At 39.9% G+C, this 26,437-nt stretch overlaps 1 protein-coding gene across 6 annotated transcripts in view; it reads right to left on the bottom strand.

The window, feature by feature from the left end:
* The window catches only part of B3GALT1 (beta-1,3-galactosyltransferase 1), a 625,710-nt gene extending 604,176 nt beyond the window's left edge, over positions 1-21,534 (bottom strand). For all 6 annotated transcript variants that reach the window (XM_061436178.1, XM_061436215.1, XM_061436198.1 and 3 more), the window contains exon 1: positions 20,699-21,534. The gene's annotated coding sequence lies outside the window, so the exon portion shown is untranslated. The remainder of the gene's footprint in view (positions 1-20,698) is intronic.
* Between the last annotated feature and the right edge of the window lie 4,903 nt (positions 21,535-26,437).

Here is a 26,437-nt window from a genome sequence, read left to right on the forward strand (position 1 = left end):
ATTTTTTACCACTGAGCCACCTGGAAGCCCATGTACATGTATAGATATATGTATATTTGAAATTTCACCTCCGTTATTGACTTTCTTCAGGAAGGAAAAGTTGAAAATTCACTCTACAACAAAAGCCAGTAAACAAAAGTAGTTCACTTTTTGTTTGAGGTTCTGGAGTTAGATTCTTGACTCCATCAGAAAAAAATCATTTTTGAGTCTTGGAAATGTTATTTAACTCAATATCGTGTTCTTAATTTCAACATCTATAAAATATATTAATAACAACTACTTCCTCAGGTTTTGCTAAGTTATAAAAGATAAAATTCCTATAAAAGGATAAGCAATCCTATATCCAACACATGGTAACACTCTAAAAATTATATATTATTACTATTTCTATTATTCTCAATGAAAAGCTTAATGAGATAGGAACTATTGTACCATTTACTAAAATTATATTTTAACTTCATTTTCAAATTTCATCATATCATCCCTACTCCTAATCATGGGATAGACATTGAAATGGATATGTTTTTAGAGCTCGAGAAGTTGCTGAAGGACTTTTTTGTAGCAAAGTAATTTGATTATACATGCATCTATTCTTTTTCAAATTCTTTTTCAATTTAGGTTATTAAAAAATATTGAGCAGAGTTCCCTGTGCCATATGGTAGGTTCTTGTTGGATATCAATTTTAAATACAGTAGTGTGTATATTTGAAGGTCTTTTTAAGGAAGACACACACAATTTTTTTTAATTATCAACTGTGGGTGGTGGTGAGTGGAGGGGACTTTGGAATAGGTAAGAGTAAAATATCTGAGTTTAACTAGGAAGATTTAAAAAAGGATGACCGTGGCAGTGATATCCCTAACAGGTCTAGAGAAGGAGGATTTTTAGTACTCCATGAGTGAAACAGCTGTGAAAAGAAGAGAAGCAAAAGACAAAAGAGAAAAGGAAAGATACACCCATTTGAATGCAGAGTTCCAAAGAATAACAAGGAGAGATAAGAAAGCCTTCCTCAGCGATCAATGCAAAGAAATAGAGGAAAACAATAGAATGGGAAAGACTAGAGATTTCTTCAAGAAAATGAGATACCAAGGGAACACTTTATGTAAAGATGGGCTCGATAAAGGACAGAAATGGTAGGGACCTAACAGAAGCAGAAGGGTGGCAAGAATACATAGAAGAACTGTACAAAAAAGATCTTCACAACCCAGATAATCACGATGGTATGATCACTCACCTAGACATTCTACAACGTGAAGTCAAGTGGGCCTTAGGAAGCAGCGCTACGAACAAAGCTAGTGGAGGTGATGGAATTCCAGTTGAGCTGTTTCAAATCCTGGAAGATGATGCTGTGAAAGTGCTGCACTCAATATGCCAGCAAATTTGGAAAACTCAGCAGTGGCCGCAGGACTGGAAAAGGTCAGTTTTCATTCCAATCCCAAAGAAAGGCAACGCCGAAGAATGCTCAAACTACTGCACAATTGCACTCATCTCACACGCTAGTAAAGTAATGCTCAAAATTCTCCAAGCCAGGCTTCAGCAATATGTGAACCGTGAACTTCCAGATGTTCAAGCTGGTTTTAGAAAAGGCAGAGGAACCAGAGATCAAATCGCCAACATCTGGTGGATCATCAAAAAAGCAAGAGTGTTCCAGAAAAACATCTATTTCTGGTTTATTGACTATGCCAAAGCCTTTGACAGTGTGGATGACAGCAAACTGGAAAATTCTGAAAGATGTGGGAATACCAGACCACCTGACCTGCCTCTTGAGAAATCTGTATGGAGGTCAGGAAGCAACAGTTAGAACTGGACATGGAACAACAGACTGGTTCCAAATAAGAAAAGGAGTATGTCAAGGCTGTATACTGTCACCCTGCTTATTTAACTTATATGCAGAGTAAATCATGAGAAACGGTGGGCTGGAGGAAGCATAAACTGAAATCAAAACTGCCCAGAGAAATATCAATAACCTTAGATATGCAAATGACACCACCCTTATGGCAGTAAGCGAAGAACTAAAGAACCTCTTGATGACAGTAAAAGAGGAGAGTGAAAAAGTTGGCTTAAAACTCAGCATTCAGAAAACTAACATCATGGCATCTGGTCCCATCACTTCATGGCAAATAGATGGGGAAGCAGTGGAAAGAGTGACAGACATTATTTTGGGGGGCTCCAAAATAATTGCAGATGGTGACTGCAGCCATGAAATTAAGAGAGGCTTTGGAAGAAAAGTTATAACCAATCTAGGCATCATATTAAAAAGCAGAGACATTACTTTGCCAACAAAGGTCCATCTAGTTAAAGCTATGTTTTTTCCAGTAGTCATATATGGATGTGAGAGTTGGACTATAAAGAAAGCTGTGCACCAAAGAATTGATGCTTTTGAACTGTGGTGTTGGAGAAGACTCTTGAGAGTCCCTTGTACTGCAAGGAGATCCAACCAGTCCATCCTAAAGGAAATCAGTCCTGAATATTCATTGGAAGGACTGATGCTGAAGCTGAAACTCCAATACTTTGGCCACGTGATATGAAGAACTGACTCATTTGAAAAGACCCTGATGCTGGAAAAGACTGAAGGCAAATGAGAAGAGGACGACAGAGATGAGATGGTTGGAAGGCATCTTTGACTCAATGGACATGAATTTGAGTAAACTCTGGGAGTTGGTGATAGACAGGGAGGCCTGGCGTGCTGCAGTCCATGGAGTTGCAAAGAGTTGGGACACGACTGAGCGACTGAACTAAACTGAAGTGAAACAGACAGATTCTTTAAAATCCGACCCAATCTCAGATGACAGTCCTGGCAGACCACTGATGGGACTTGACCAAACCAAATCCTTTAGGCAGCAACACCACTGCCTTTCACTGTGGCTTCAAAATGATCCTGTCTAGTCACTGGTGCATTGTCTCAGAAATTAACATCTTTACTATTAAGATATTCAAAATCAGTTCTCTTGACAGGAGAGATAAGTAGATGGAATTGTAAAATATAGTGCTTCCAACATGAGATGACACTCTTCTCGTTGCTGTCTCTTTGAAATTAACAGTGAGCTGAACACTTTGAAGATAACATGATAATCAACTGGGCAAAGATAACAAGATAGGCTATGATAAAACTCATTTCAATAAAGAGAGATAATGCCACTGCATCCATTTCCCAAGGAGTTAGTGGGGTAAAATGCATACCTCATGCTGTTTCCTAATTCACTGCAAGTTAACAAATTAACTCACATGTACAAATGTACTTACATGTACTCATATGTAACAAATTAACTCATACCATAAAAAGGGTATTTTTCTCACTATACTTTAGTTATTTGCTTTTTCATAAAAATATACAACTATCATGGGCAATCTTATCTAATGTCCATCTATTGCACAGGGTAAGTACATTGAAAGCATGATACCTGTGCTATGTTATTAGCCTTCCCTAAGTGTACTTTAATGAAATATTTAAAATTTAACAAAAATTAGGAAACAGTCTGATTTGGCCTAGAGTGTCGGAGACAGAAAAAGATCAACATGGTAAGAGCTTAGTGAGCACAGGAGAGGATCGTAGGAGGTTAAATCTAAAAAGAAGTAAAAAGCAAATTCAGTACTGCTTGAATTTTGACTATTTGAATTTGTTGCCTAAGAAAAAAATTATCTAGCATGAGAATGAGTGAAAGAAAGTTGAGTAAAATGTCTTTTGATACACAGATGGGATTGAGCCAAGAATCTCTGAAGATGGTAAGCGCTACATTCACCTGTGCAAAAAACAGAGGATGAAAAGCTCCTGTCACTGAATGGTAGCAAAGAATCATCAAAAGCTGTAACTCACGTTCAATACAAAATATTAAAAAGAAAAGGGGAAATCTAGTGTGTTTTCATTTTAAATGTAAAATATGGTAAAACATTCTAGGAAAATGGAGATTAAAAAGTTAACTAAGGAAAAAAAAATAAAAAGTTAACTAAGGGATCACCACTTTTCCCACCATTGTGTAATACATTTATAATTTTAATGTTCATAGGCATAGGTTTTTATCTAGCTATGGTTGAACCTGTACCCTGTTTTATCCAAGAAACATTATAGCATAGGCATTTTTATTATAATCCTCATATTTAGTTTTAATGGCTACATATTATCCTCAAATACATGCATCTAAGTGTATTATTGGGCATTTGAGTTGCTTCTGAGTTTTTTATTTCACAAAATTTATCCATCAACATCTTCAAATATATGACCTTTTCCATATTTTATACTATTTTCTTAGGAGAGATTCCCAGAAGTAATATTAGTGGGTAAGACAGTACGAATATTTTTATAGTTTTTACCCCAATATACTGCCAAATTGCCTTTCAAGAGATCCATGCCAATCTTAATTGCAACAAACAGTTTCTGAAAGCACCATATTCACTACATCCTTGCCAACACGGGACATGATTATTTTTAATAGTATCATTTAGTAGATGAAGAACATGTCCTCCCATTGCTCATATAATTGGCTTAGTCTAGTAGACCAAAGGATAGGAAAGGAGACTATCTGAAATTAAGGAATAACTTGACAAAGTCTGCCTATTCTAGTGACTATTATTGTGGTCAAGATGGTAAAGCAGATGCAGGCAGATCACCCAGCAAGATAAGTTCACAGTAAATTGCATAAACACAAAGCACACTGGTAGACCGTGGCAAACCTGGGGGAGGGTCTCTAGGAAAATTTCATGAATCCTAGTTTTTGGTCCAGTTCAATTCCGCACTATTAATCACGGGATGAAAAATAAGGAAAGCAAGGTAATCAAACGTAATATAAACAAAGACCCATACATTTTCAAAGTAAATAAATACACATACATTTTAATCCAGAGACTCCACTTCTATGTCTTAAAGATTCTTGCACACATGAAATAATGCTTACAAGATTTTGCATGACAGTATTGGTTGCGTTGGCTAAAAGATATGAAAACCACAATCGTTCATCAGGAGGCGACTGTCTTGATAATAAATTATGGTACTTTCAATAAATGTAATACCATGAAGTTTAAAAATGAATGAAGAAACGATCAACTTTGACAGTCCTTCCAACATTGCTGAGTTTAAAAAGCAGGAAGCAAAACACATATACATACACAAACAACAATGTTAGCATCTGTATAAAGATTGGAAGAAAAAAGAAAACGTTGGAAAGCTTACTGTTTGTTTGCATGCACTTGGCAAGCCCTGAAAAGACACCAAGAAACTAGTAAGGGTAATTACCTCTTTGGGAAAGATGAACACTGGGTATAAGGAGAAGGGATATGAAATGGAGAATTTTTACCATGTGTTTTCTGCCATGTGCGTACTATCCATTCAAAAAGTACATACATTAACAAAGGAAAATGACAACGAAATGGTCCTAGCCTGTGCCCTGGAAGGCACTAGCTGCTAGACTGCCCATCCCCACGAGCTACAAGGCAGCAGTGATTATTAGAGGAAACCAAAGATCAACCAATTTTCTTTTTCTTCTGTTCTTTTCCAGTAATTGTATTATTTGTTCAAGTATAATTCACAAGATCATCCCATACAAAGCTCCACCAATACACCACAGTAAACTGCCAGAGGAAAAATCTATGACAATAGAAACACATTGCTTTTTTAGGAAAATTCCACCCATTATTATATCCAGACCCCTTTGTTCTTCTTTGGAAACTATAATTTCTGAGCTGCAGGTATGAACAAGAGGAAAATAATATTCAAATAGTCAGCTATGCGTGCTTTCTGATTTATATAAGGAAGCATGGGTTTCTGCTTTATTACCATCAAATTGTATAGTATCTTTAATTTTATTTAATGAACAACCAAGCCAAACTATAGTTTATCTTAAGATATAATGTCTAAATTTAAGTATGAGCTTATGGGAATAAGCAAGGTAAACAATGAAATACACATATCAATACAAGTAATTATTTTTATCCTAACTTCCTATGCTAGTAAGAATTCTTCATTTGAACCATAAAATGAAAACACATTTTAAATTCTATTACATTCAGCTAAAGATTTAAAAAGCAAAGTCCATGATTGCTCCTGAAAAGTCACTCAGATGGGAATCTAGCCAAATTTCACTTGATATAGTGACTAACTTAATGTGAAAAAGGGAATGTTGTATTATACAAAGCTCCTTTCCTTCCAAAATTAAGAATATCAGTCCAATGTTTTGCATCCAATACAGCTGTCAAGAAGCTCAAAGCCACTGTCATTTCTCCAGTTATTTTTTGTCTTTTTGTTTTAGTATTGATTTTCATATGATTATTGAAGTAGTGCTTGTTCCTGCCAAAACTATTTTCATAGGCTTAAACACAAAATTCCCATAATCCTAATATCCCCCAAAAGAAACATTAATATTTAAGCCTTTTTGTATATGTGAATGCAAGCTTCTCCTTCATATTAAATTTTGTATTCTTTTCCACTATGATTTCATCAGCATTTTTCAATGTTACTACCAAGCTTTCAAAACCATAATTTAATAATATATGCCATAATTTCATTACTCTGATGTTATTGGCCAAGTCGATTATATTTTACTACCAAACTACTACAAATGGCATTTTAATGAAATTGTGTGTTATTTCTAATTACATGGAATTAACTGCTAGAAGTGGTATTACTGAAACAAAGGCGATACCTTTAAGGCTTTTGATACACACACTATGGATACCTGTTGTTTTACACAACCAGCTCCTCAGTTAAGAGTCCCTTGATTTTCTTTTGAATGTGGTCTTGACAGCAGGGCAATCAAGGTGTCTGGTGATCTGCTGACCAAAGCCTAGGTATGAAACTGGAGCTAGGTCAGTCATGTTTCTCATTCCAGGAATTCGGGCTTGGAGCAAATTGACACAGGGACAGAAAAGGCCTGGAGCTGAGTCATCCCAGTGACAGTTCCTGGCAAAGGCTTCAGCAGTTTCGCCCATCATCTCTGTAGCGATTGTATTTCCTCTCCTTTTCTTTTGATTCTGTGAGCTACAAAATACTTTCTTTTCGTTGTGGATCTTATTCCTTAAGTTAGTCATAATCAATTTCTGTAGCATGCAACAAAAGATTTCTGTAACATCAACGAAGAGCCTTACCAAAAATGTAGGGGAATCTGCAGTTTGCCCCATCTTCATCTCCATCAAAGTTGTAAATGAATCAACCTTCACTTATGGTCTTTGCTACTTTGATAAGTTAGAAAATGTATCTAATTTTTTTCCTTTACTTTTTATCATTAAGTTAAAATCTTGGATGCTTATTGGTCTTATATATGTCCAGCTTTTATAGATTATCAATTTATTTCTTAGTTCACTTTTCTACTGGTATACTTGGAGAACTTTCAGTAGTCAATGACAATGTCTACTGTCCCTGATTATGTTGAAAGTACTAGGGATAGAATGATGATAATCACTTTCTTTAAGAGGTTTTCAATCTAGTGAGTAAGATGGATATAAGCTGTGAATCACAATATTTTGAGGTAAGTCCTCTAATAGAAAACATTGAAAGATTATTATTAGAGTAATATTAAACTGTTATTCATAATGTGCTAAAAATATTCTCTTGCTTTACGTATGGTACTTTAAGTCTGTTAAAATTTATGAGGTCAAATCTGTATATTTTCCCCATTATACTGTGTTTACGAAGTCTATTTTCTTCTAACTTGATTTAGGGTTTCTTCATCTGACATTTATTTCTAAATGCAATGTGAGATACAGAATGTACCTTTTTTGCAAATAATTACTCAATTTTCCCAGAACCACATATTGATCATTTTTTGTTTTCCCACAGATTTGTGCTTATTGCATGTTATGCTTTATTTTCTGTATTTTAGAGCTTGTATATTGAGGTTCTTTTCATTTCTTCTTCAGGTCTGTCTGCATGTTAATATACTGTGTTAATTACAGCCATTTTCAATATCATTAGTTGACAGTCCAACTTTGTCTCAATGTTGTGTTATTTTTTTTTTATTTAAACATTCTTTGGCAATTAAAACTTATTTGCTGAGACTTCCCTGGTGGTTCAGTGGCTAGGACTCTCTGCTTCCAATGCAGGGGCCTGGGTTTGATCCCTGGTCCAGGAACTAGATTCCACATGCCACATGTGGCTCTCCTGCCACAACTAAAGGCCCCCAAGTGCTGCAACTAAGACTTGTCACAGCCAAATAAATATTTTTTTAATATTCAAAAAACCTTATTTGCTATTCTGTGTGAACTTTCGAATCTCTAAATTTCCCAACAGTCGCCTTCTATTTTAATTTGGATTGTCTACATATGGATGTGTGTATATACACACACATACACATTCAACATTTCTATTTCAGAAAACCCTCTACCTTTTCTCATTTCTTGTCAATATCCACTAGTAAAGGTTTGAGTTTTAATTTCTTCTGAGTCTTAACTTACTATAACAAAAAGTCAGTAGAAAATTTCAGGCAGCTCTGAAATAATTCCTTGCAACATTTAGAATATAAAATATCTATCTGTTGAGACAGACAAAGGGACAGAGAGACACAGAAGAAACCAATAAAGATGGAGGAAAAAAAAAGACTACTTCAGCTGCCTTCAAGACATTTCAGGATTGGCCTACTTTTTAAATTCTAATCAGCATGGTTAGAAACCAAAGATCATCTTTTTCTTTGAATAAAGAATAAGTCAAAATCCCCACTTAAAATGACTTTATCAGTGTAATTCATTATTTTTTAGTCTTGCTTATCAAATATAGCACTTCTCCTGTCTGTAATTAGATGGCTGTGTTCACTCAGAGAAATCAATATGTATTACTCACATTCAATTCATCTAACTCCTCAAAAATCGCAATTCAAGTAATCAGCAATGCTATTGTCATTTAATAGACATAGAAATAAAGAAGTGATAGACTGTGGTGGGAACTCACCAGCAACGGAGGGAGTTTACATTAGTTCACGTGCCGTATCCATGCAGTCACAGTGCAAACGTGCACATTTAGTGCAATTTTTCTTGTCTGCTAAGCCACGTCAGTTGTGTCTGACTCTGTGAGACCCCATAGACGGCAGCCCACCAGGCTCCGTAATCCCTGGGATTCTCCAGGCAAGAACACTGGAGTGGGTTGCCATTTCCTTCTCCAATGCATGAAAGTGAAAAGTGAAAGTGAAGTCGCTCAGTCATGTCCGACTCATAGCAACCCCATGGACTGCAGCCCACTAGGCTCCTCCGTCCATGGGATTTTCCAGGCAAGAGTACTGGAGTGGGGTGCCATTGCCTTCTCCGGATTTCTTGTCTAGTAGCACTTAAATTTATAGCCAACCCAACTATACCTCTGGCAATTGTCTTTGATTGAGTACTAAAGCCCTAGTGAAGTCACCCACAAATTTTGTTGTTCAGTGAGGAATTGATTCAGTTCTGATATCATCTATATAGGTCATGAAAACATTTCTTAGTCAAAGAAGAAACAATGCTAACTGCAGAAACTCAGAACCAAGTGCAGTATATCAGTAACAAGCTATCTGATCAGTTGCAAATCTGCATCTTAGAAATTTGCAACACATTGTCTCTTCAAACCACTGCCCTGGTTGTTTTCTGATAAAATCTAGCAACAGGGTTTTTTTTTTTTTCTTTCCCTTTTCCTTGAGTAATAAGAGAGGCACTAGTCCTTTAAAGGGCTTCCCTGGTGGCTCAGAGGTTAAAGTGTCTGCCTGAAATACGCGATACCTGGGTTCCATCCCTGGGTCGGGAAGATCCCCTGGAGAAGGAAACCGCGACCCACTCCAGTACTCTTGCCTGGAGAATCCCATGGAGGGAGAAGCCTGGTAGGCTACAGTCCATGGGGTCGCAAAGAGTCAGACGCGACTGAGCAACTTCACTTTTACTTTCAGTCCTTTAAAATCCTCTCCTTATCCACACATGTTCCCTCCCTCTGTTGTGTTGTTTTGGTTTATGCTAATTGTCCAAGGAGCAGTGGCTGCACAGGCACAGGAGGGCCGAGAGGAGCTATTCCATGTTCAAGGTCGCCACCAGGAGGGGTGGTGGTGAGGAGATACCCCTCATCCAAGGTAAGGAGCAGCAGCTGTGCTTTGCTGGAGCAGCCATGGAGAGATACCCCACATCCAAGGTAAGAGAAACCCAAGTAAGACAGTAGCTGTTACGAGAGGGCATCAGAGGGCAGACACACTAAAACCATAATCACAGAAAACTAGCCAATCTAATCACACGGACAACAGCCTTGTCTAACTCAATGAAACTAAGCCACCCAAGTTTTGGGTGGGGCCACCCAAAATGGGCAGGTCATGGTGGACAGGTCTAACAGAATGTGGTCCACTGGAGAAGGGAATGGCAAACCACTTTGATATTCTTGAGAACCCCATGAACAGTATGAAAAGGCAAAATGATAGGATACTGAAAGAGAAACTCCCCAGGTCAGTAGGTGCCCAATATGCTACTGGAGATCAGTGGAGAAATAACTCCAGAAAGAATGAAAGGATGGAGCCAAAGCAAAAACAATACCCAGCTGTGGATGTGACTGGTGACAGAAGCAAGGTCCGATGCTATAAAGAGCAATATTGCATAGGAACCTGGAACCTTAGGTCCATGAATCAAGGCAAATTGGAAGTGGTCAAGGAGATGGCAAGAGTGAACGTCGACATTCTAGGAATCAGCGAACTAAAATGGACTGGAATGGGTGAATTTAACTCAGATGACCATTATATCTACTACTGCGGGCACGAATCCCTCAGAAGAAATGGAGTAGCCATCATGGTCAACAAGAGAGTCCGAAATGCAGTACTTAGATGCAATATCAAAAATGACAGAATGATCTCTGTTCGTTTCCAAGGCAAACCATTCAATATAACAGTAATCCAAGTCTATGCCCCAACCATTAACACTGAAGAAGCTGAACGGTTCTGTGAAGACCTAGAAGACCTTTTAGAACTAACACCCACAAAAGATGTCCTTTTCATTATAGGGGACTGGAATGTCCCCTATATGTAGGAAGTCAAGAAACACCTGGAGTAACAGGCAAATTTGGCCTTGGAATATGGAATGAAGCAGGGCGAAGAATAATAGAGTTTTGCCAAGAGAATGCACTGGTCATAGCAAACATCCTCTTCCAACAACACAAGAGAAGACTCTACACGTGGACATCACCAGATGGTCAACACCAAAATCAGATTGATTATATTCTTTGCAGCCAAAGATGGAGAAGCTCTATACAGTCAGCAAAAACAAGACCAGGAGCAGACTGTGGCTCAGATTATGAACTGCTTATTGCCAAATTCAGACTTAATTTTTGAAGAAAGTAGAGAAAAACCACTAGACCATTCAGGTATGACCTAAATCAAATCCCTTATGACTTTACAGTGGAAGTGAAAAATAGATTTTAGGGACTAGATCTGATAGACAGAGTGCCTGATGAACTATGGACAGAGATTTGTGACACTGTACAAGAGACAGGGATCAAGACCATCCCCAAGGAAAAGAAATGCAAAAAAGGAAAATGGCTGTCTGGGGAGGCCTTACAAATAGCTGTGAAAAAAAAAGAAGCAAAAAGCAAAGGAGAAAAGGAGAGATACAAGCATCTATATGCAGAGTTCCAAAGAATTGTAAGAAGAGACAAGAAAGCCTTCCTCAGTGATCAATGCAAAGAAATAGAGGAAAACAACAGAATGGGAAAGACTAGAGATCTCTTCAAGAAAATTAGAGATACCAAGGGGACATTTCATACAAAGATGGGCTCAATAAAGGACAGAAATGGTATGGACCTAACAGAAGCAGAAGAGATTAAGAAGAGGTGGCAAGAATACACAGAAGAACTGTACAAAAAAGATCTTCACGACCCAGATAATCACAATAGTGTGATCACACACCTAGAGCCAGACATCCTGGAATGTGAAGTCAAGTGGGCCTTAGGAAGCATCACTACAAACAAAGCTAGTGGAGGTGATGGAATTCCAATGGAGCTATTTCAAATCCTGAAAGATGATGCTGTGAAAGTGCTGCACTCAATATGCCAGCAAATTTGGAAAACTCAGCAGTGGCCACAGGACTGGAAAAGGTCAGTTTTCATTCCAATCCCAAAGAAAGGCAATGTCAAAGAATGCTCAAACTACCACACAATTGCACTCATCTCACATGCTAGTAAAGTAATGCTCAAAATTCTCCAAGCCAGACTCCAGCAATACGTGAACCGTGAACTTCCAGATGTTCAAGCTGTTTTAGAAAAGGCAGAGGAACCAGAGATCAAATTGGCAACATCTTCTGGATCACTGAAAAAGCAAGAGAGTTCCAGAAAAATATCTATTTCTGCTTTATTGAGTATGCCAAAGCCTTTGACTGTGTGGATCACCACAAACTGTGGAAAATTCTGAAAGAGATGGGAATACCAGTCCACCTGACCTGCCTCTTGAGAAACCTATATGCAGGTCAGGAAGCAACAGTTAAAACTGGACATGGAACAACAGACTGGTTCCAAATCGGGAAAGGATTATGTCAAGGCTGTATACTGTCACCCTGCTTATTTAACTTATATGCAGAGTACATCATGAGAAACGCTGGGCTGGAAGAAGCACAAGCTGGAATCAAGATTGCCTGGAGAAATATCAATAACCTCAGATATGCAGATGACACCACCCTTATGGCAGAAAGTGAAGAGGAACTAAAAAGCCTCTTGATGACAGTGAAAGAGGAGAGTGAAAAAGTTGGCTTAAAGCTCAACATTCAGAAAACGAAGATCATGGCATCTGGTCCCATCACTTAATGGCAAATAGAGGGGGAAACAGTGTCAGACTTTATTTTTGGGGGCTTCAAAATCACTGCAGATGGTGACTGCAGCCATGAAATTAAAAGACGCTTACTCCTTGGAAGGAAAGTTATGACCAACCTAGATAGCATATTCAAAAGTAGAGACATTACTTTGCCAACAAAGGTCCATCGAGTCAAGGCTATGGTTTTTCCTGTGGTCATGTATGGATGTGAGAGTTGGACTGTGAAGAAAGCTGAGCCCCGAAGAATTGATGCTTTTGAACTGTGGTGTTGGAGAAGACTCTTGAGAGTCCCTTGGACTGCAAGGAGATCCAACCAGTCCATTCTGAAGGAGATCAGCCCTGGGATTTCTTTGGAAGGAATGATGCTAAAGCTGAAACTCCAGTACTTTGGCCACTTCATGCAAAGAGTTGACTCATTGGAAAAGACTCTGATGCTGGGAGGGACTGGGGGCAGGAGGAGAAGGGGATGACAGAGGATGAGATGGCTGTATGGCATCACCGACTCGATGGACATGAGTTTGAATGAACTCCGGGAATTGATGATGGACAGGGAGGCCTGGTGTGCTGCTATTCATGGGGTCACAAAGAGTAGGACACGACTGAGCGACTGAACTGAACTGAATGAATTTAGAGCAGTAGCTTTTAAGGTTTTCTTAACCATTTCCAGCTAATTCGGAATATTCATGAATGGAAAGAACTTGCAAACCACGGTTATCTCCTGAAGTCCCTAATTCACCTATTGATCACTTTAAAGTCTATAGATTTCTGGAAGTAAGAAATCCTGTTTTAGAAATACTGGTAAATATTTTAAAGGAATCTTAGACAAAATGATTGTATTAAATACAAATATTTTACACGCAGACACATCTCTAGCCCTATAATCTTAGATGACATCTCTAAATGCCTCCCAATTTTTCATTTCCTTGATCCACCATAATATTAATGTGATATATTATTTCAGATATTACTAGAAAATATTCAGATGTACAAATTGGTAGATGTAGTCATTTCTGCTTACATTATTGTTAGGTAGGAAGTTAGGTATGAGCAAGGATGGGAGGCTAAGGAAAAGGTTGCAAGCTGATCTCTAAACCCCATTCAGACACACCCAGGAGAGTTCACAGATATGCTACAAAAATAACCACAGGGGCTTTTCCAATTCCTACACAGGCACCCTAGGCACCCAGTGGATACAAACTAACCACAGGGGCTTCCTCAAGGAATCCTAGAAAGCTAGGAGCCAATCAAGGGTTCATAAATATTCTAAGATGCTGCTAAGTCGCTTCAGTCGTGTCCGACTCTGGGCGACCCCATGGACTGCAGCCTACCAGGCTTCTCCGTCCATGGGATTCTCCAGGCAAGAACACTGGAGTGGGTTGCCATTTCCTTCTCCAATGCATGAAAGTGGAAAGTGAAAGGGAAGTCGCTCAGTCGTGTCTGACTGTTAGCGACACCATGGACTGCAGCGTACCAGGCTCCTCCATCCATGGGATTTTCCAGGCAACAGTACTGGAGTGGGGTGCCATTGCCTTCTCCAAAATATTCTATACATATACATATATTTGATTATAACAGACTGAATTATGGGAAGACAAATACAACTGTTCTGTAACTTGCAACTGTCAACTGGCCTTGGACATATACCTATTTGCATTCCCTTTCTTGATTGGTGGTGGGTACAAGCCCTATTTTGCACAGGGCACAACCAGGAGGAGTGTGAGCCGTGCTAAGTCCCTTCCACTGTGTCAGACTCTGTGCAACCCAATGAACTATAGCCCCCCAGACTCCTCTGTCTATGGGATTCTCCAGGCAAGACTACTGGAGTGGGTTGCCATGCCCTCCTCCAGGGAATCTTCCTGACCCTGGGATCAAACCCATATCTCTTATGTCTCCTGCATCCGCAGGCAGGTTCTTTAATACTATCCTGGGAAAGAGACAGAAGTATAAAAAGCGGGAAGCCAAAAGGGAATGTTAGGCCAACTCCTTTCCGGCTGGTCTACTCCCATGTCTTGGGAGTGTCTATCTAATAAAAGATCTGTCTGCTTCAGCTGTAACTTGTCTGTTGTTTTAAACCCTTTAGTCCACTGTTCCAAATTTTTGTTGCTATAAGAACTGAGGGAGAAAAACAAACCAATCTGATGTTGCTGCTACTAAGTCGCTTCAGTCGTTTCCGACTCTGTGGGACCCCAGAGACAGCAGCCCACCAGGCTCCCCCGTCCCTGGGATTCTCCAGGCAAGAACACTGGAGTGGGTTGCCATTTCCTTCTCCAATGCATGAAAGTGAAAAGTGAAAGTGAAGCCGCTCAGTTGTGTCCGACTCCTAGTGACCCCATGGACTGCAGCCCACCAGGCTCCTTCGTCCATGGGATTTTCCAGGCAAGAGTACTGGAGTGGGGTGCCATTGCCTTCTCCAATGTTACCACATTATAAATGCAAGGCTGTATAACGGGCAGCAGACATGGAGTCAACATGCCCACTTAGTAGATGACAAACAACGTTTCTAAACCTGGCTCTACTTTCAGTTGACCTTGGGCAATTATTAACTCCCTAAAGTTCTTTATTACACATAGGGGACCTTAGACTAATGACCTGGGTTTTCCCTGGGTCTAAATACCTGACTTCTGGTAAGTTTTCATCTGTTTCATAATCAGCCAGAGCTGACTTTGTGTGCCAGGCACAATAACTGTTGGTTGCTTTACTTGCGTTTTTAAACACTGTTTTCCTAAAGTTTTGTATTGGGCAGAATAGAGAAAAGCCAGGGCAATAAAAGGTAAAGGCTTAAATGGGTGGTACATGAATTTTTGAAACTAAGCATATAGTGAAACAGCAGTATCAGAAGACATTTCCTCATCTGCTAAAAATGAATTGCAGAGCAGTAATCTCAAAAGATTTTCCTTGAATGATGGAAATCAATTCAGAAATGACCATTATTAATATTGTGTGCCCTGCACTAATATTTGGTCATATTAAAACTTGTGAATAAGAAGGCATTAATTCATTATGTAACATGGCTTCTTGAGACTACAATTTCAGTTTTCCTCTAATATAAAAATACTGTTCACAAACTAACTGTTGAAAGTCAAGCTAGGACCCATTCTTTACACGAAGGTAAACACACACACATTTATTTGGATATGTAAGCTAAAGACTCTAAAGAAAATAATGAAATGAAAAGCACGGAAAGTGAAACTGGAATCATAATTGCACACTTTCATGAGCAAGAGTAGAGAAAATACTGCAAGGTTTTATCTGTAATTGGACTGACTGGATAACCAAATCAATTTTGAATTAAAGATGAACTAATTTTGAAATTTTGAAGTGTTTTGTCATTTATTATTAAATGATCAGATTGTGAAGTTTTGGGGGTTTTTTTGAGGGGGTGATGCATAAACTTTAGGAAAACTTTGACCTCAAACTCTAGGGGTTCTGACTGACTTTCACAGAGGTACATGAATACATTCCTTTCAATGTGGAAGAAGAAGAATGTTTCTCATTAAAATTATGTAGCTGAGTGCTTTATTTCTACTTCAAATTCACTCATCTCCTTTAAATGGGGTTATGTAGAAGGACCGTGAATAGTCATAAACACCCTTTAAAATGTTGTTAGTTTGAATGAAATATGTTAGAAGAGTATTTGTTAGGGGAAGCACACTGATTGAAACAGTCCACCCTGGCCAGGCACCATAGTAATCATTTGCATGAGTTGTTTTATGACAGGAGATCCTGATAAGGAATACGGAACTAATAAGCCACCACCAACCGGAAGAGTTCGGGAAAAGTTGAAAGGAGACACCGCATGTCCATCCATTTCCCAGAATCTCTCTCGTTAGCATCCATCTTGGCTGAACGATGCGTGCGCCACCAGGAAAGACTCTGAATTAGAATGATTGGCCAAAGACCACCTGGAAACTAATCCCATCACCATAAAACCCAAGACTTCGAGCCACGCAGCAGAGCAGTTCCCCTGGGTTCCCTTATCCTACTGCTCTCCACCCGGGTGCCCTTTCCCAATAAAATCTCTTGCTTTGTCAACACATGTGTCTCCTCGGACAATTCATTTCCAAGTGTTAGACAAGAGCCCAGTTTCGGGCCCTGGAAGGGGTCCCCCTTCCTGCAACAGTATTTCCCACTTCAGTTCCTCTGAAAAAAATGTTACTTGATTTTAAATAATTTTTAAAGACAGGTATCCTGTCATATTTTGCTTAATCATCTTTAAATTGTTGACCATCTTTAAAGGTTTTTAAATAGTCTTAAACCGTCTTTAACTCCTTAATCATCTTTAACTGTCATCCTATGCAGTGTTTTCAGTTACACAGCTTCAGAAGTAACATGTATCAGATATTAACCATGATCACTTTCCAGTTCTTAGATTAATGTGAGTATATTTGTGTGGGTAGATGGGTATTGACGGGAGACAAAATAAGATGGAAAGAGACTGAGCCATGGATAGTGGATAGGCTGGTAGGTGATAAATCATTTATATACATATATAAATAAGTTAGAAAATATATAGAAAGTTACTACTTATATTTTTTATGATCTATTCTATTTTACCCCACAAAAATATAAGCTTTATGAGGGCAAGGGTTTTGATTTACTCTCTAATATTGTCAAAGCCAACTAGAACAATGTTTTGCACACAGCTGGAACACAGTTCAATTTGTTACAATTTACTTGAATAAACCAGTATCATTATTAATTAGTAAGACAGTACCTGAAAGGATGAGAATTATGCCTTATGAAGTATATTCATCACTTAGGCTGGGTTGGTGAATTTGTTTCAAATTCAGGAGTAGTTACAGTTTTCCTGAGAGCCTTTCCAGTATGTGTACATGCGTGTGTATTGTGTGTGTATTGTGTGTGTGTGTGTGTGTGTGAGAGAGAGAGAGAGAGAGAGAGAGAGAGAGAGAGAGAGAAAGACAGACTACGAGAGAATGCAAATGAATTTCGGGTTTACTGAACTGCTTGCAGTTTTTAATTCCCTGAAACATGTTAGTTTTCAAAAAACAAAATTATTTCACCATTAATTAAATGAATATAAATTACTATTAATTAAAATAAACTTCACTGTCTTACTTAACAATTTATTAATAGAAACTAATCATGACTATTTGACAAATTATGTTTCAAGAAGATCATGGTGTTTATTGTATTGCTATTCACAGTAAATGTGATCTTTTTATAAAAGTTATGCAGTATTGAAATTACAGTATAGGTCAGAAAGTGAATTTGGTGGCCTGGAGTCTTGACAACTTGACATTTACTTGAGTTACTAAATTCCATCTAGAAAATAAAGCAATCTGAGCTCATGGGCTGCCCTGCAGCAAAACAAGTCAAAGCTAAAGTGAATTTGCAGACTAGGTAGAACTTGAATTGCCTGTATAAACTTAAGTTGCTAACTTTATCTATTATCTCCCCTAAACCTGAGTGCCCCCCTTCCCACACACTCCCTGCATGGTTACCCTCAGTGACACACAGACCTTGCTGCTTTATCCTAATATTTCTGCTCATTGTCACATTTCTCTGCACTTTGTTACATTTTGGTCTGGTGGTTTTGAAAATGTATTTAATTACCTGAAAAATACTCCCAAATAAAAGTTTGTTCCCTCCAAAAAAACCTCAAAACCCCTTAAAATTAATACAAAAGCTCTGTTTCTGCTTAGAAAGTTGTGACTTGCCCTGATATATAATGCAGTGGATTTACAAGATGTTATTTGTTTGCAAAGTGAAAAACCACATTCTTAGCCAAGTATTTGAAAATTTCCTTAAAAGTTCCATTTTGATAACTAGATGCTTTTAGTAAGTGGCTTTACGCTTATTTGAAAACTATTGATTAGTAATGCAACAACACGTTTATTGTGTTTAATCACCTTAATAAAGTCCTAAAAGTTACAACCAAATATTGTAATATTATAGTACTCACCTGGCAACAGGTAAATTTTGTATTGAAATGTAACAATCACAAGCTATACTCTCCTTAATGATATCTAAAAACTAGCCTTTTAAACCAGACGTGATGACTACTAAGGGGAAAATACTCGCTGCCAATTTTGTACTAACCCAAATGCAATTATAAGTGTTCAAGTAAAATAGAACGAAAAATTCCATTTACAGTTCATGCATTAAGTGATGAAAAAAATGTGCAACCATTCTCAACCATAAAATTAACATCATTCCTAGTTCACCAGTAAATTATTCATCTGCTCCATAATTATTTTAAATTACTAAATAGGGGGGAAGTAATCTTTAAAATTAAAAAAAAAAAAACTTGTAAAAAATGCTGACATTTTGGACAGCTCCCTTCTGATTTCTACAACATTTCTATGAGGTGTTTTTACTTTTTTTTTTTTAGCTTTGCCAAATCAGAAATGAGCCCCACCAAAGTCGTTTCCGCCGCTGCGGTTTGGGTTTTATTTTTGTTGTGTTTTGCTGCGTTGTGTTTAGGGGCAAAATATTCTTCCAGTGAAAGGGATTAAGGATCTACATAACTGGGGAAGTGCTGTTCTCAGCTTAATATCCGGCTCCCTGTACTGAGCTAATTTTTAAATGTTTTCCAAAGGTTCTAGCTGGTAAGAAGGGAGCTGCCCTCTCCACTCCCATTCCCCGCTACAATCATTCGCTTCTGTAAAGGACCACCACAGGCTCTCCATCTATGCCAGGCAGGGACAGTTTGTCAGTGCCGAGGTATTTCAAGAACTTTCCAAGCAAAGACTCCTAGGAGACAAAAGACCACGTACAAAGCAATCGCCAAGAATAACTTTGTGCGTCCGGAAGAGGGATGGAGAAACCCCTGCACTGAGCTCCGGAGATCTGGACTTAGCCCTGTAGCACCATCCATTTGCAGCAGCGAAAAAAACAAACAAACAAAAAAACAACAGCCTTCTGCGGAAAAGGTTTACATCGCTGGTGGAACTCCCAGTGGCTTTACAAAATAAGTTAATCTAATATATAAAATAAAAAACAGTGTAGGTACTGGAGGCAGCTGGGTACGTAACCCTGGTTACACTTGGGAGGTTAACCTGCTTTAGGTCTAGTTGCCCAGACCCCAGCGGGCTGGAACTTTCTCCGAGGGCGGAGCCACCCTACAGTTCGCAGCGGCCACGCGCGCGCCCGGCCGTGTCCGGATCCCGAAGATATCTACTAAGGTAGCTTGATGAGGTAGGGGCTCCACCTGAACCGGCACTCGAGCCCCGCCCCGTTCCAGTGACATGCGTGCCCCACACTGGCGCGGGCCAGGAACACCCTCAATCAGTTCCTCAAAGCTTGACTCTCTCCCTCCCCAAATCTGCATCCCCGAAAAGTGTAGCGAGCTCCTCTTCCTACGTGGGGCGTCCGACACACAAAAAAGTCGCCACTCTCCAAGCCTAGCTCCATTCCCCAACCCTCGTTCCTCTCCCCCCTCTCCGTCATCCTTTTTTCCAGCGAAGCGGACCAACCTTTACTTTCCTCTTTCATCTCCTCCCCTCCAAAGTCCCCGGCGCAAAGTGGGAGTTTTGGGAGCCTCGGTGAATGTGCCTGTCCCCTGGCGCACTGACAGCTCCCTCTTTTCATCAAGGCAATAAACTTCAATTTGCCAGGCTCTTAAATGAGCCACTGAGGACTTTCCCCGTGCGTTTTCGTGCGCTCTCCCTCCAGCTGAGCCAAGTGCATCCAATTCACTCTATCCCAGCCTGGAGCCCTGAAGGACGTAGGTTCACGCGAGAGGGGACCCACCGCGCTCCCAGCAAAGTGCCCTAAACCGCGCGCTCACACACGCAAATGCATACACAATGCCATCCCCGCGCTATCAAAGTCAGCCGGCGCAGAGGGGAAAACGCACGAGCAGGAGTGGCACCCGGGCGATCATCAGCCTAGCCGCGCGTCGGGACTCGCTGCCCGGGTCCCAAACACCTTTGTCTGAATGCCCCAGGAACAATGAGCCTGGAAACCCCCAAAGATAACATCAGTGGCCCCGGGGGCGGCGCGCGCACTGCCGGGCCAGACCTTACCCGTGGGGCGCGTGGTCTCCCGCCGCTTGGCTGGCCCGCGGGCCACAGGGACGCTGCAGCCGGGGTCCCGTAGATGCTGCTGCTCCGCTGCCGCTGCCCCATCCCCAACGGCAGCATCACTTCGCTGCCGCCTCCGCCTCCTCGTGCTCCGTTCTCTCGACCGCCCCTCCCCGGCGTCCGCCTGCAGGACCGGCAGCGCCTGCGGCGCTGCGGGGTGGGCAGCAGCGGAGGCGGTGGCGCCCGCGCGAGCTCGCCCAGCTGCACCGGCTAGAGCAGCCGCGGCGGCAGCCGGAGCACCCGAGCCAGGCTGCGCTTCCCCGGCGAAGGCTCTGGCCTCGGCGACTGACAACGCTGGCTAGCCAATCGCTGCGTCGCCCCGCACGGCGGGGGGAAACCAATCAGAGCGGAAGGCCCAAGGTTTTCCTCCGCCTTTGCTCAGCAGGCTCGTTTCCGGGAGAGGCAGCGAGGCTGCTCGCGTTTGGGATGGGGGAGGCAAGGGAGGAGCGCGCGGCGGGACTCCTGGCTTTCGAGCCTTAGGTGAGGCTGGACGACCGGGCCCACTCAGGTGGGCCTGGCGCGGTTTTTGACGGTCCGGAGCCCGCGGCTTAGCAGAAAAGGGCGTGCTGGGGTGAGTCAGTCCCCAGAGCGTCGGCTTGGAGGGTCAGCTTCTTGGCATCCCTGCGCCCCGGCCGTGGGACCCGAGTGGGACACGAACGGCAGTGCAGGAGAGCGCATCCCTGGAAGTGGTCGGCGCCTTGGAGAAATCATGCAAACAGTCACCAGACAGCGCCCCCGTCCTTCTCCCTTTGGTAGCTTTGGCATCTGAAAAGAGTGGTACTTCTGAGCCTCCGAACTGCTCCTTGCCATAGTAATCAGTCCAAAAGATTGCCCGAGCTATGAAAGAGGAATTTGGAGAAATGTTCTCAAAGTTGTAGGTGGAGGGTCCCTCCAGACTTTCCTTCCAAATGAACTTCCCCACCTCCACCCAGCAAAACAAAACACCTCAGGGAGCAAGGAGAAAGCTAATTTAAACAGGCAACGTAGTTGGTTTGTACCCCCCTTTTTAAACCTTTGGGGAATCACTTCTGAATGATTAAATGGGTGCTCTTTTGTTCGTGTGTGTGTGTGTGTGCGCGCGCGCGCCCACGCGCGCACTTGACACAAACACGAGAGAAATATTTAACAAGGAAAGAAAAAGAGAAAATGGCAAACTTTCCCCACATGACCATCTCCCAGAATTAATGATGAGCTTTCCTTATGCAGCATTATAAGTCCCTTCAGTGCAAATACGACTCAAAGGTCCAGAGTTCTAATAAGTCTATAATCAATTGCAGTAAATTATTGTTGCAGTAAGACAAGCTTAAATTCTACAAGAAGATGTTAATGTGTGGGTCATTCTTCGAGTAACCTTCTCTATCTTACAAAGTTGTTGCGAAAGTCAAAAATCACGTGTATAAATTAGCAACATAGTGGTCTGATTAGTTGGAATTCAGAATGCTGCTGCTGCTGCTAGTTCTAATTATATTTAAGTGATCTTTGTCTTCTTGCAACAATCACCTTTCTTCATTTGCCTTCCAAGATAATTCCGTGTAACCCATGATACCTTAAACAAACCCTGCGGAAATTTTGTGAGCACTCTAAGGAAAAATTTAATTGCAGAATAGACTTGTGTGTTGCAGTCTTCTAGTACTATAGAAAATGTATGTACATATCAGCACCATTCATCCAAATTTTCTTGTACTCCTCCCCCCCCCCCCCCCACCCTGCGTCGTGAGTCATTTGACCAATCTAGTTTGGGAGATAGACCATCTCTGATTATGAAAACAACAGTGCAAATAAAACATATATTATTTATTTTTAAGCCTGAAAACATGTATGCACCACATCACTTTGAATTTTTAATCTAGAGGAGGGTTTTTGTTTGTTTGTTTGTTTAGCATTTTAAATTACTTCTGTAACTATGTAACTTAAAATTAACACCCTCATTAACTACATGAAGTAATCAGTAGAGGAATGGAGTTTAAGTCTGGGAGAGAAAGGGGAAAAAAGGTGCTTTATTCAAACTGGGGGGGAAAGGGAGTTATTTGTAATAACTAGAAATATTAAAAAGTATATCTTAAAATTAGAAAATTTAAATGCAATAACAGTTTAGAAATATTTGTGATAAAAGATAAAATGACATTCAATCAAAAGACTAATCCTGACTAAAGAAAGCATGTGTAATATGAAAATGTTACCAAACTTTAGAATGCTAAAAATTTTTAGAGAGGTGCACATAATATCTACATAATTTTTCTAACTACCCCTCTGTGCCCTGCCTAATACAGTCTTTTCTAGTATCCTGTAATCTTTTCTATTATATCTGGTATTTTGCAACAGTCAGTCCTGAAAATATTTGGGTCCTAATGTATTTGGTAGTGATTAAGATGATCAAACAACTTCTTACAGAAGCAAAAATATTAAAGAAAATTAACAGCATACAACATACAGATAAAACAGCAATACTGCCTACCGCTAAGGCTGCAGTCCATGGGCTCGCAAGAGTTGGACACAACTGAGCGACTTCACTTTCACTTGTCCTGTGTTAGAGAAGGAAATGGCAACCCACTCCAGTGTTCTTGCCTGGAGAATCCCAGGGATGGGGAAGCTTGGTGGGCTGCCGTCTATGGGGTCGCACAGAGTCGGACACGACCGAAGTGACTTAGCAGCAGTAGCAGTGCTATGCATAAGCAGCTTTGAGCAAAAGAAACCTGTACACCATTAACAACTTACTAAGAATGAAAACCATTAAATATTTAAAATCGATTGAAAATTATAAAAAAAAAAGATAGCTGAAAAGATTGCATGCTGATTCTAGTTTTATGCATGGCTGTGAATTTCATCATCTATATTGGTCAGAAAGTCCAGTGTTATTTAAATATGCGTATTTAATGAGCTAATTCCTCTTTGTGTGCGTTTTTAAGTATGTCTGTTTTTCTCCCCATGCGATGAGAGAACTCACACAACTTGTTAGAGGAGGAAGAAATTTGCTTGTGTGCATTCATGCTAAGTCGCTTCAGTCATGTCTGACTCTGAGATGCTATGGACTACAGCCTGCCAGACTCCTCTGTCCAAGGGATTCTCCAGGAAAGAATACTGGAGTGGGTTGCCACGCCCTCCTCCAGGGGATCTTCCTGACCCAGGGATAGAACTTGTATCTCTTGCATTGGCAGGTGGGCTCTTTATTGCTATTGTCATCTGGGGAGCCCAAACTTTAATATATATATAATAATTTTATATTAATTGATGCAAAAAAATCTATATTTATCAAGAATAGAAACTGAATACTTCATTGCAATCAATCCTGAATAAAAGCTACATCCAGCAGACACAAAACTGAATAAAAAGGAAAGAAATCAATCTAGTTCCAGCTCTGCTTATGACCAGGTGAAAAATCGCAGGTCAGTCACTTAAACTTACCCAGCATTTCTTATCTGTAAAATAGAGATTAAAAACAAAGTAAACCTATAGCTGATTTTCTTAGATGTGAGGATTAATTTATAATTGGAACTATAAGCCACAACAGGCTTTTTGCAGAAAAGATCTTCCAGAAAGGTAGCGCACTGGAATTTAATGATAATATTACCCTATTCCGAATGTGACTTAATATAACTCTCACAACAGCCCTGTTCATTGTGGATATGTATTGATAATACCTGTTTCTACAGATGAATGTAAGTTCAAAGAGGCTTTTTTTTTTTTTTTTACCAACTTTACAGTAAATTGACTGTCAGATACATTTTATTTGTTGTCATCCAGAGACTGTTTTTCTCATGGTTCCTTCACTATGCCATTTCCAATATGGTTGAAATATGCACATTTAAAGGCTGGTTCCTTCATTTAAATGAGAGTCAACCCATTTCATTTAGTATTGGATGTCAGTTGCACCTGGAATAAAGGGATTTCACCCAGTAATGTAATTAATTAGATAACTTCAAATACATAAGTTTTCTTTTTTCATATTTAGAACTCTGAAACATCTATAACAATGGATGCCATGCTCATGTTAGAAGATTACTATGTAAGTTTCTTGTGTTAAAAGATTAAAGAATAATCGAGACAAGAAAACAAAACCACCAGAAAGAAACTGTATTCTATTCAGGTCATCATAACTAGTATTTTTTTTTTTTTTTTACAAACTTTATACCAGCACCCCCATGAACACACATGGATACAATAAAGTCACTCATCAAAATTTAATAGGGAACAGGTCTCCAAACCAAGCAAATATTACAACACCTACCTTTATACTATTCCCCCTCATCATACTTTTCTCCTGAGACTTGGGAGTTGTCAGGAGAAAGGGAATCATTGAAACTAAGAGAATGTAAAAGATATCCAAGGACAAAGTACAGACAGAGCAACAAACGTAGGAAATTACTTACAATTAAGAGAACATAAAGATGGCAGGGTCTCTTTGCAGGGGAGGTCATTTAATATGAAGTCCCAGAAGAAACTGAAAAGTAATTTGGCATTGTAGAATTCAAGGAAAGATAAAGTTGTTAAAGGACTGGAGGTTAAATATGCCAACTCTTGACTCTAAATGTTGACGAGAGATATTATGGTAGGCTGATTTGAATGAAAATCATCTGAGCCACACAGAATGGGAAAAGGAGTTCCAGTGGGCATGCTTCTATCACGCTGCAAGTGTGCTAAGACACTTCAGTGGTGTCCAACTCTTTGCAACCCTATGGACCATAGCCCTCCAGGCTCCTCTGCCCATGGGTTTCTCCAGGCAAGAATACGGGAAGCAGTTGTTGTGCTTTCCTCCAGGGGATCTTCCTGATCCAGGAATTGGAACTGCATCTCTTAGGTCTGCTGCAGGCGGGTTCTTTATCAATAGCACCACATGGGAAGTCCCTACTATTATGTTAGAAAAGGGTTATGTTATTCATTCTAGGTTTAGTATTTTGAAATAAAGGTGGAGTTATGATTTATACAGAAGGCTATATAATAATTTTAATTGACACAAAATCTCACAGAGTCTTAAAGTATGGACAGTCTTTATTGTTATCAATGAAACAAAACATTTGCAAAGATACACAATCCTTCAATGAGTGTGTATGTTATGGAAACCAAACCATTACCAAAATTGAAGAAAAAATCTTTCTTTAACTACCCTTTAGATTATCTTCAATTTTTATAATCTCGAATTAGGTTGTTTGCTTGACTAATAACTAATAATCCAATCTCTTGTAATAATGTCTCTTTTTTTCCTGTAACTTTAATCACTAAAGTTAATCTACTTTTCTATTTCATGCTGGACCTGCATGTTGCATTGATCCAGCCTCAAGCAGAAAAGTGGAAAGGAGATGAGGGGGCTTGTGGGGAAGGCTAGGCAAGTGAAGGAAGAGAAGTGGGGGACGGAAAGAGTAGGAAGGAGAGGTGTAGAGGTTTTTCTTAGTTATTTGTGAAGCAGTTTTCCATGGCTTCATAAATCAATACTTCTCTCAGAAGCCACTTAAAGTAAAGGACACTAAAAAATTAATTTTAAAAAATTATTGACTTCTATATTACCACAGTAGAATGCTGTTTAAGTGCCTAGCATAGTGCTAGGAGCTTAATAAATGTTTGATCAAGGAAAAAGGAATTTACAAATATTGCATGGGTTTTTGCAGGGGAGGGGGCAGGCTGCTGCTAAAAGTTAAAATCAACTGATAACATTTAACATGTCTTGTAATTATGACTATTTTACCTTTA

The sequence above is a fragment of the Bos javanicus genome, chromosome 2 (genome assembly GCF_032452875.1).
Source record: "Bos javanicus breed banteng chromosome 2, ARS-OSU_banteng_1.0, whole genome shotgun sequence".
Lineage (NCBI taxonomy): Eukaryota > Metazoa > Chordata > Mammalia > Artiodactyla > Bovidae > Bos > Bos javanicus.